The following is an 11,119-nucleotide window of genomic DNA, read 5'->3' on the forward strand; positions in this document are numbered from 1 at the left end:
AGGGATGTCTTCACAGATGTCATGAGCGCGTTCCTCGTTCCCATCGTAGCATTGGTGCCATCAGCTGCAAACCCTACCATAATCTCCTTGTACGGCACCTGCCATTTGTCAGAATCAGAAACAGTTTTTATTTTCCTCAAGGAAAAATGGACCCCAGACAAAAAGCTGCTCACTTGACAAGGCCTGGGGCCCTACAGGCAGTGGCAACAGTGGCAAATCAGCAGTGTTTGTCGTACACCTGTACGAGAAAAAGCAATGCGAGAAAAGCAATAAAGCAATAAAAGCGAACAGTAATAGGAGAACAAAAGCAACACAATAAAAAAAGAAAAAAAAGAAAGAAACCGTCGCACCAAGCTGCAAAAAAAAAACATGGTATATATGTGTATGTATTCACACATGTGTAAAAAAAAGGCTTTGATGATGTGGTCATTACATAGCCTGTGCAGGATTAGGTCAAAGAATGCAGCCATGACACGCTTGCCGTCAAACACTCGCATCAGGAAGCAGAGATGCTTGCAGCAGTAGCTGCTGTCTGTTGCCTCCTCAAGAGTCAATGAAAACTTGCTGTTCCTGAGAAGATTACCAAGCACCTCCTTACTTTCACAACCGGTGACATTGTTCACAATGGCCGTAGCATTTGTCCGACCACATGCCATTTTAGCAGTATTTGAATCTGGGCGTACCTCTGCCAAGAGCTTCAGCATGTGCTCCATGACAGTGAATGGCTAATTATGCTCATTAAGAAAAACAGCCAATCTGATTTCACCTTCATTGACACTTTTGCCTTCTTGTGTCACTTGGCTGGTAGAGGGCATACTCAAAAGGGTTTGCTGACCGAGTTTTTTTGCATTGAATGAATGTTTTTTAATCGCCATGTGTCTTATAGTTCACGTTTCCCGGCAGCTAAATGAACATCACATGCTTTGCAAAAAGCAAAATTGCTACCTTTCGCGCTCTTCGAGATGCAGCCTCGACAGTGTTCCTCTTTCTCCCACTAAGTTTGAGCTTTTGTACATACTTTGGGATCGGGGAGGCACAGATTTGACTGTCCGAGTTGCAGCCACTCATCTTGGCACCTAAATAAACTAGGCTGGACGACTAAACCACTGGGCCGCACAGCCAGAGATGAATGACTGATGGCAATATTGGTGCACCACCTACCCTCTTCATTAAATACCGGAGTGCGCTCTACCATTTCCTCCGAGATTAAAAATGTGGCAAGTTGCCGTGTCTCCAATGACCATGGACACTGTGACATGGATGGACTCGACAGTTTGAGCAGATGCAAAGAGCTTTACATTCTTGTTTTATTCCGTCCGATTCATCATCTCCAGAAAATCCTTCAAAAACTGCAATACAAGAAACGGCCATAACAAACAATAACACTGCCAAGCCTCAGTCGTTCTTCAAAACACCGGTCTCCGCTTTACCGCTGCAAGGCTCGCACATTTGTTTCCTGTGTTTTGGATATATACTTTGGTATGCTTACCTGAATCTTGGGGGATCCTTGCTTTATCCCAGCCGGAGGAACCTTCGCATTTAGTATGTCAAAAAGGTAATTTATGAGCAATGTAAACTCCTCCGTTCCAGTGCTGTCTGTGAAGCCAGGGACCTTTAGCTGCCGGTAAACCCCAAGTTCTATAGCAACACTCCGGCTGAAAAGCCGAAATAGAATTTTAGCATTTTTTAGCATTTCAAACAACTGCAAATACACACAGTCCTGCACAATGAGGCTTAGCTTGTCCCATGGGAATGAATGCACATGTAATGTGCTCATGTACAGTATTTATTTTGTACAACAGTGCACATGTAATTCGTAACATCAAAACGCCAACACCAGTCCCTAAAAGAGTAATGGCCTCTAGAGGAGGTTATAGTGGCAAAATGAGCGCCACAAATATCCTACCGCAAATTGATGGTTTGAAGCCTCTGGCTTCACAAGGTACTCTGTCAGTTTCGGCACGACTTAAATGTGGGCCTTCTTTTCTGCTTCAAACAGTCGCTCATAAGGCTGGTAGTTCGCTTGGTGCTCCCCAATCTGCAATGCAGATGGCCCACATTAATGCGATAATGGGAAAGCTTGTAAGCAAGATCAGGTATTCCAAGTAATAACACAATGGTTTGATTAGAGCATGGGCACACTTACCTGCCCGTACTTGTGCTTCATCATGCGATTTCTGACACGCTTGATAATATGCGGTACATCACACATAAAATGGAGAAATGCTCCATCAATGCATGGGTGAGCAATCTTGCACTGGGCACCAGCGAGTTTGCCACTGATGCCAAGGTGTGTCCACATTGACTTATTGTTTCCTCCGCCATTACTGATCACTGCTACCACTTTAACGCCATGCTCGTTCAACTCCAGCACCGTGTTCAAAACAACACCCATCCTGGTGCGGCACCTTTTATTGCCTAACTTGCAATAGGCTGAACCCATGACTCAAACATGGGGTTAAACATGATGACCAGAGCACGGTCTGCTAATTTGTTGGTGTCTGCTGTGGCGATGTCACCATAGTTGACGAAACCGTCAAACTTGCAGGAAACTGTTGAATTCCGTTGTTTCCCTGAGCTTGACCTCGTCAATTATTATGGTTCCGTACGTATGATGATCTCTTTCCAGTCATATGTACCTTGATGCCTTCAAGGGCAAATTTGTTCAAGCCGTACTCGCACGGCCGCCCCTTCAATAGCTGCACAAGGCAACTTGCACTAGGGAGGGGAAGGACCTTCATGTCCGATAGCGTTCTGTAGCACTTCGGACTTGTCAGCCGCAAAAGCAAGCACACCATGATCCAGTCAGACGTGTATCTATGACCGCAGGGTGATTTTGCTGCCTGTTGCACGACTGCTGTCCGAATGGCGACCTTCTGTATTTCAGGTAGGTCTTGCACAAGCTCGTCGAGGGATGTTGTGAACATGTCCCTCAGCTTCTCGCTGAGCCGCTTTGCTTCCCACTTTTTGCGCTCACGTGCTGTGGTGGCATGAATAAATCGCTTCCTAGCAGTAACATTCTGTTTCCACTTTCAGTTGAAAGCATTGCATTGTTGGTGAACTTTGAGTTAAAATAAATCGGGCCCGAAATCAAAATTCTGCTTCCTGTAGGCGCTACACTTTTCTTCGAATGCGCAATCATTTCAACGGCTTTTTCATGAAAGCATGTCTGTGTTCTACAAGCATTTACATAGGCAGTATCAGATGTCATCTCCAGCCAAAAAAATAATGTAGAATCGGGGGGGGGGGGTTACATGTGATCATCAGGCATGCTTGTTTGTGGTGGGGGACTTGGATAAACTTTTGACCAGTTGGTGTTCTTTAATGTGCACCAAATGCATAGTACACGAGCGTTTTTTGCATTTCACCCCCATTGAAATGTGGCCACTGCAGCTGGGATTTGATCCCGTGACATTGTGCCTTGCAGCGCAACACCATATACACAGCGTTGTTTTTCTCGAGTAACACCTGCTTTCTCGAGTAACAACGAAGTTAGATTTTGTTGGCTTAAGTGAACTCCAGTAACCTATAGTTCATTTCACAAGCTGCGTGCAGCACTCAGCCGACCACCCAATGAGCGCGCCTAACTCCGAGTTAGTAACTGATTGATATTCTTCTGCCTAGCTAATAGAAGCTGTGATGTCGAGAGAACTTCCTTTGAGCTGAGGTACGTTCAAAGATTGGACAGGTCTCGGAGGGAGACCAACTTGTTGCGCATGCCGATGACAATGTATGCTAACAAGGATGTGTAAAAAATCAATGACCAGCTTATCGAGAATAAAATGTTTTATTTCATTGTAGTTATCAATGTTCTTTACTGTCATTATTACTTATTAATTTCCAAACAAATAAGGAACCTTGGAGTATTTGGTAGAAAACTCTGATGTCCCCTCGATTACCACCTTGAAACAGATACCTAGTTTTAACGCGTTAATGTTAAGGAGCTCGTGATACCCTCCAATACAAAAAAAAATCAAGGGAAAAAAATTAATGTAATGTATTAGTACATTTGTAAGCTTAAACCGAAAAGAGCCAAATTTTGTAACGGTTCCACACAAAAAAAAAACATTTCTTCTGATTATCACCAGCCCCAGATTTTTACCCCCCAAATTAAAAAATATATAAAACCCGAAAGCGAACAACCCTACGTATACACTTAGCCACTACAGCTGGTTCCGAGCCAAAGCTTTCTCTTACACCTAGTCAAAGAAATTGCTCAGTTGATTTTGTCATCACACTTAATTAGCAAGTTTTGGAAATTGCTCAGATAACAGCACACTTTAAATACTTGCTCCGCTATATCGAGCATACAGATGGGAAATGGTCTATCCAAAAGGTGGGGAAAGTTTTGAAGCGGGATATTGCTCTTTCAACATGCACTCTTGCAGCGGCAATACAACGTGTTTGTTCCACATCCTGCGCGGCATTTGTGTTTCATGGCGTTCTCGGAATGGGGGTCTGTACACTGTCACTCCAGCAGGTAAATAGGGGAAAGTGAAGCCTTTATCGACCATAATGGCATCCCCTACTTCCAAAGAATCTAGAAGGTTACTACATCCAAGGATTGTCTTGTCGGATACAGATTTGCCCCAGAGACGAGACACTAACTCTATATAGCCGTCAGGGGTGCAGCGAACAAGTACTTCGTAGTGCTTATATGGGGAACAGGTCTCGCGCTGTGCACCTAGTGACGATGGACACTGGATCCTGACTTCTGTCACATCCAAAATCAGCCTGGTGTTTTCAAAGAAGCAGAAGGATCTTGGATGATGGGGCCTAATTTCATCTCGCGGTGGAATCGAAGTGATGGCTGCAAGCTCACGCTCAAGGAAATTAATCCAAGTAGCAAATGTCCGGCTCACTTGGCTTTCCGACATCATGCAGTTACGTGCTATTTCTTTTCTGGGCATACTGATCCTGAGGTGCAGAAGAACCAGGAAAAATTCAGTCGTAAGGCCACTTTCTTTAGGCTGACCATGTGTTTCACTGTCATTTTTCTTTGTCCAGCCCCAGTATGACATGCTATTTGCACATGGCTCCAAATATTCAATGAATGAAAAGCGTCATAGCTGGGGAGACCTGTATAGTACATACATGCTTTGGGTGACAGTTCAATTACATTAAGTGTAAGCATCTGGGAGCAAGCTTCGTCAAGCTTTCTCTCAAGAGAAGCATTCTTCCGCTCCAGTGTAGTAACTGTTTGGTGCAAAATTCCAAGCCGTTTCTCCAGGTCTTGAGCAATTGATTTCCAATGCTGGCTTTCAAGCAGTTGCAAATGTGTACGAATGGCAGTGAAAACAAATTCGACCTTATTTCACGACTGATCACTACTAAAGAAATTGAGGAATCAAGCACATTTTTATCTTTGCTACACATGCTTGGCAAGTGCAAGTCTCACACAGCACTGCTTCCATCCAGGTAACTTGACCAGCATTGCTATAAAAAAAGAAATTTCAGAACATATTGTCACGAGCCATGGCAAAGACAAAGACGTTGTAGTGGGGCTGGGTCAGAGGCTCTTCTGTCAGACTGAAACCTGCTGGAACCTGTGCGCTCTGTGCAGTCTTGACTAGACAAGCGCTAGCCGTTTACTGGTAATTAAATACTCCCCGTAACATCTTTTTGGTGGAGGTTGCGGGTTCTATTCCACTCGGCCCTGGATCTTCGGAGCGGACGCCATGTTTCTCCTGCCTCCATAGCTGAGGACAGTACGCAGTCATCGCAGCCCGCGCCCGCGGCTCCGGCAACCGTGGTCCTTTCGCAACCCCTCGACCCCGGCACGTTTTGCAGAACGGACAACAATGACGTCGACGATTGGCTCTTACTGTACGAGCGCGTCTGCAAGCACCACAGGTGGGATGAGACCCTAATGCTCGCCAACGTCATTTTTTTACCTACGGGGCATGGCTCGCGTGTGGTATAACACGCACGAAGAACTGACGAGTTGGGACGTCTGCAAGAAGATGCGCGCATTGTTTGGTCGATCGGCCGCTCGACAAATTACAGCCCGGCACGAGCTGGCGGCCAGAGCTCAGACGTCCACGGAAACGTACGTCGCATACATCCAATACGTGCTAGCTTTGTGCCGCACAATTGACAAAGACATGCCAGAGGCGGACAAGGTTGGCCACGTGTTGAAAGGCATAGCTGACGATGCCTTCAACATACTCCTGTGTAAGCACTGCACCACGGTTGACTCCATCATCACAGAATGCACGCGGTTTGAACAAGCAAAAAGCAGACGGATTACTCAGCGCTTTAACAGACTCCCGAACACAGCTGCGACCTCCTCGTGCGAAGATCCCATGACGCCCCCTCCGTTTTCGACGCCTAACCACTTGGCCAGGATTGTTCACCAGGAGCTCGAAGCCATGGCTCCAGCCGCTTATCAGGCACCTGGTCACGACCATTTGGTGACAATATCCCTCATTCAGGCCATCGTCCGTCAAGAGGTTGCAAATATGGGCGTCCTAGTTCCACAAGCCACCAGTTATGCTCCTCCGCCCATGTGCCCTTCCGGTCCTCCCACTGAACACCACGCCGCCCCAATTGTTGCTGCTGCCGCTTCTGCTCCCCGGTTCACACCCTGCTACCGAAACCCATCTGAGTGGAGGACACCTGACGATCGCCCAATCTGTTTTTCTTGCTCTCGCGTCGGCCACATTTCACGCCACTGCCGCAATCGTCGGAATTACCGACCAAGCTTCCCTGGTGACCGCTGCCAAGATCGTGGCCAGTACTATAGCACATCTCTTCTCAACGACCAATTTCCGGCCCGTGATCCTCACCGTCTCTTCGCGCTCTGAATCGACCTACGGCGATGTTGCCGCACAAGGACACTGGTCCAGCCGATCGCCGTCCCCTCAAATTCGCCAGTCGCGCTCCCCTCAATGCCGTCGCTCTCCTTCTCCGGCTTCCTCTGGCCACCACCCGGGAAACTAGCCAGTGCAGCTCCGGGAGGTGCACTGACGACAAGGACCGCAAAACCTCTATTGAACCCTACTTCCAGACGCAATTTGCTCGGTGTTCTCGTCGACGGTGTGCCCGTTACTGATCTCATTGATACTGGCGCCCACATATCTGTTCTGAGTTCTACGCTCCGACGCCGCCTACGCAAAGTGCTGACACCTGCCGTCTGCGAGTAGCTGACGGCACCCGAACACCGGTTCTTGGTATGTGCACTGCCCGCGTTACTATTGCCGGTCACCACACTTCAGTTCTTTTCGCTGTTCTAGACGCTTGCCCACATGATGTCATTCTCGGTATTGACTTCTTGAGCACCCACTCTGCCCTCATCGATTGTTCTACTGGCATTTTGCGGCTCGAACTGCCATTGTGTCCTGATTACGCCGCATCAAGTAACACTCGCCTACGTTCCATGGAGTTTCTACGACTACCCGCGCAGGCTGCTACCTACGTCCTTATGTCACCGTTATGTCACCACATATTCACCTGATGGTGAATATGTGGTCGCTCCCCTCACAGACCTGATCCTCTCGCGCAACATCGCGCTTCCTCATACCATAGTGGTTGTTGCCAACAATAGAACGCTGCTTCCAGTCCTCAACTTTTCTACTTCGACCCATGTTCTTCCTCAAGGAATTTCACTAGCCGAACTGTCACCTCTGGAAGAATGTACTGTTTCTGCATTCACTTCTGACGCTGAGCCCATGACCCAACCTGTCATACCGGCGCCAACCCAGGCACTTTTGGACAAAATGATATCCCCCGACCTCTTACCGTACCAAAGTGAAGCACTCCGTGGTGTCCTATTTTCGTACCTTGACGTATTTGATGTTGAGAACACTCCATTAGGCCGTACACAAGTCGTGGCCCACTGCATCGACACTGGAGACGCCAGCCCCCTTAACAAGCATCCTTACCGAGTGTCTCACTCTGAGCGCCAAGTCATCCAAAAGGAGGTTGATAAAATGCTTGATAAAGATGTGATAGAGCCTTCTTCTAGCCCCTGGGCATCCCCTGTAGTGCTTGTGAAAAAGGACAACAGCTGGCAGTTTTGCGTCGATTATCTCCATCTCAATCGGCTAACGAAGAAGGATGTGTATCCTCTTCCACGAATTGATGATGCACTTGACTGCCTCCATGGTGCCAAATATTTCTCGTCGCTAGACCTCCGCTCGGGATACTGGCAAATTGCCGTCGATGAGCGCGACCGCGAGAAGACCGCTTTCATCACACCCGACGGCCTCTACCAATTTAAGGTTATGCCTTTTGGGTTGTGTAATGCTCCTGCAACTTTTGAACGCATGATGGACACTCTTCTACGTGGTCTGAAATGGTCAACCTGTCTTTGTTATCTGGATGACGTAATCGTTTTCTCGCCCAGCTTTGACAGCCACCTCCCTCGTCTGTCGGCCATTCTCGACATATTTCGGCCTTCTGGCCTCCAGCTCAATTCATCTAAGTGTACCTTTGGGCGCCGCCAGATCAAATTACTTGGACACCTAGTCGACGCTACTGGCGTGCAACCGGACCCTGACAAGGTCCGTGCCGTCCGCGACTTCCCGGTTCCACGGTCCACGCAAGAAGTACGCAGTTTTCTTGGGCTCTGCTCCTACTTTCGCCGCTTTGTTCTCAACTTTGCGGACATTGCTCGACCCCTCATGGACCTACTCAAAAAGGATGCGGCCTTTTCTTGGGGCGTGGAACAAGCGACTGCCTTTGCGTCGTTGATTTCTGCCCTCACTTCACCACCTGTGCTGGCTCATTTTGACCCGGCTGCTAGAACAGAACTTCGCACCGACGCAAGCGGCCATGGCATTGGTGCTCTCCTTGCCCAAACACAGAACGAAGTCAACCGTGTGATCGCGTATGCTAGTCTTCTGTCACCGTCGGTGAAGAATTACACCATTACTGAGCGGGAGTGCCTAGCTCTCGTCTGGGCTGTCGCGAAATTCCGTCCATACCTATATGGACGGCCGTTCGTGGTCATAACAGACCATCATGCGCTCTGCTGGCTCTCGACACTTAAAGACCCCACAGGATGGCTCGGCCGTTGGGCATTACGGTTACAGGAGTACACGTTCTCGGTAGTGTACAAATCTGGCAAGTTACACAACGACGCCGACTGCCTCTCCCGCCATCCCGTTGAACCACCCGACTCCACTGAAACAGACCCCGACACCTATGTCTTGGCGATAACAGACTTCATCCATGTGGCCGACGAACAACGTAGAGATACATTGTTGCTCTCTATTATTGACCGTCTGCAATCCGGCACCATCGACCCTTCACTTAACATGTTCTTGCTTCAGGATAACGTTCTTTACCGCCGCAACATGCACCCTGACGGCGCAGAACTCCTGCTCGTTGTCCCGCATCATCTGCGCAGAGACGTCCTCGTTCAGTTTCATGACGCCCCCACTTCCGGGCACTTAGGCGTCTCGAGAACTTATGATCGCATAAGTTCTCGAGACGCCTAACGTTTTTTCTGGAAAGACGTTTTTTCTGGAAAGGCCTTTATCGGTCCATTCGCCGCTACGTAAAATCTTGTGACCTGTGTCAGCGTCGCAAGAAACTTGCGACCCCACCTGCTGGTCTACTTTAGCCAATTGACGTTCCAACCGAGCCGTTTTATCGAGTGAGCCTGGACTTGCTCGGTCCCTTTCCAATTTCCACGAAAGGCAACAAATGGATTGCAGTCGCTACGGAGTATACCACTCGATATGCAATTACTCGAGCGTTGCCAACCAGCTGCGCCACAGACGTAGCCGACTTCCTACTGTATGACGTCATCCTCCACCATGGTGCTCCACGTCACCTGGTCACAGATCGCGGTCGCTGCTTCCTCTCTCATGTGGTTGACGATCTACTTCGATCATGTGCTACTCACCACAACTTCATGACCTCATATCACCCTCAAACCATATCACCCTCAAACCCTCCTGCAGCAAAATTGCACCTCGACCCAGGTCGCTTGCGTCTGTTTGAATCACAAACTCCCTATTCAAGTTGGGCAGCTGCAACTCTGCCGTGCCAGCAAGCACCTTTGTGAGGCCGCGCAGTGCCGCCTCCTGCTCTTGACCCAAAGTCGAACGCTCGTCTTTCCTCAAGAGCTTCGTTAAAGGCACTTGCACTGCCACGCAGTCTGGAATGAATTGGCGATAAAAGTTCACCAATTCCAGAAAGCGTCTCAGTTCGCCATTATCTTTCGGCGATGGGTACCTCAGTATAGCCTGGAGATTCTCGTCACTCAGCAGAATGCACCCGTTGTCCAGCGTGAAACCCAACAACATTATTCTGGTCGCAGCTATCTGAGCTTTACTCTGGTTCAGCATGATACCCGCGGACCTCGGCCTGTCTAGGACGTCTCTCAAGTGGCGCAAGTGCTCGTTGAATGTTTTTGAATAAACCACTATGTCGTCGAGATATGCGAGAGCATGTTGCCACTTCGCATCTCCTAGAACTCGGTCCATCAACCTCTGATAAGTAGCAGGAGCTCCGACTAAGCCAAAATACATTCTTTTGAATTGAAAGAGCCCACGGTGACAAGTGAAAGCCGTTTCCTCTTTGTCACGCTTGTCCATTTCGACCTGAAAATATCCACGACTAGCATTTAGCGTTGTAAAGTACTTCGCCTGGCTAGGTTAGATACCAGACAGGAAATGGAGAGTAGAGGGTACGCATCCTTCTTCATAACTTCATTCAGCCTGCGGAAGTCTACACAAAGGCGATAAGTATCGTTCTTCTTCGGCACTAGAACTACCGGGAAGTCCCATGAGCTGTTCGACCTTTCTACAACGCCCGTGTCGAGTTTGTCTAAGGCACTGTCAAGTGCTTTAGTATATCGGACGAGTATATCGGCCGAGGATTACATTTCCACAGTGCAGCGTCACCCGTGTCTATCCTGTGCCTGACTAGTGTAGTGTGGCCCGGACGGTCCGTGAAAATTGCGTCATATTCATACAACAGCGATGACAGTCGTGCCCTTTCTCTCTCCTGCAGGCTGTTGACCTCTGACAAAAGTGGGTGCGCTGCCCCTTGCAACACTGTGGCACAATGTTGTGCCACCGTCTCTCCGTTGCTTTTATTGCCTTCACCAATTACTGTTCGCTCGCTCGGCTGTGGCTGGGTGTGGCTCGCTCGCACCGCGCCCGGA

Source organism: Dermacentor silvarum, chromosome 4, assembly GCF_013339745.2.
Source record: "Dermacentor silvarum isolate Dsil-2018 chromosome 4, BIME_Dsil_1.4, whole genome shotgun sequence".
Taxonomy (NCBI): domain Eukaryota; kingdom Metazoa; phylum Arthropoda; class Arachnida; order Ixodida; family Ixodidae; genus Dermacentor; species Dermacentor silvarum.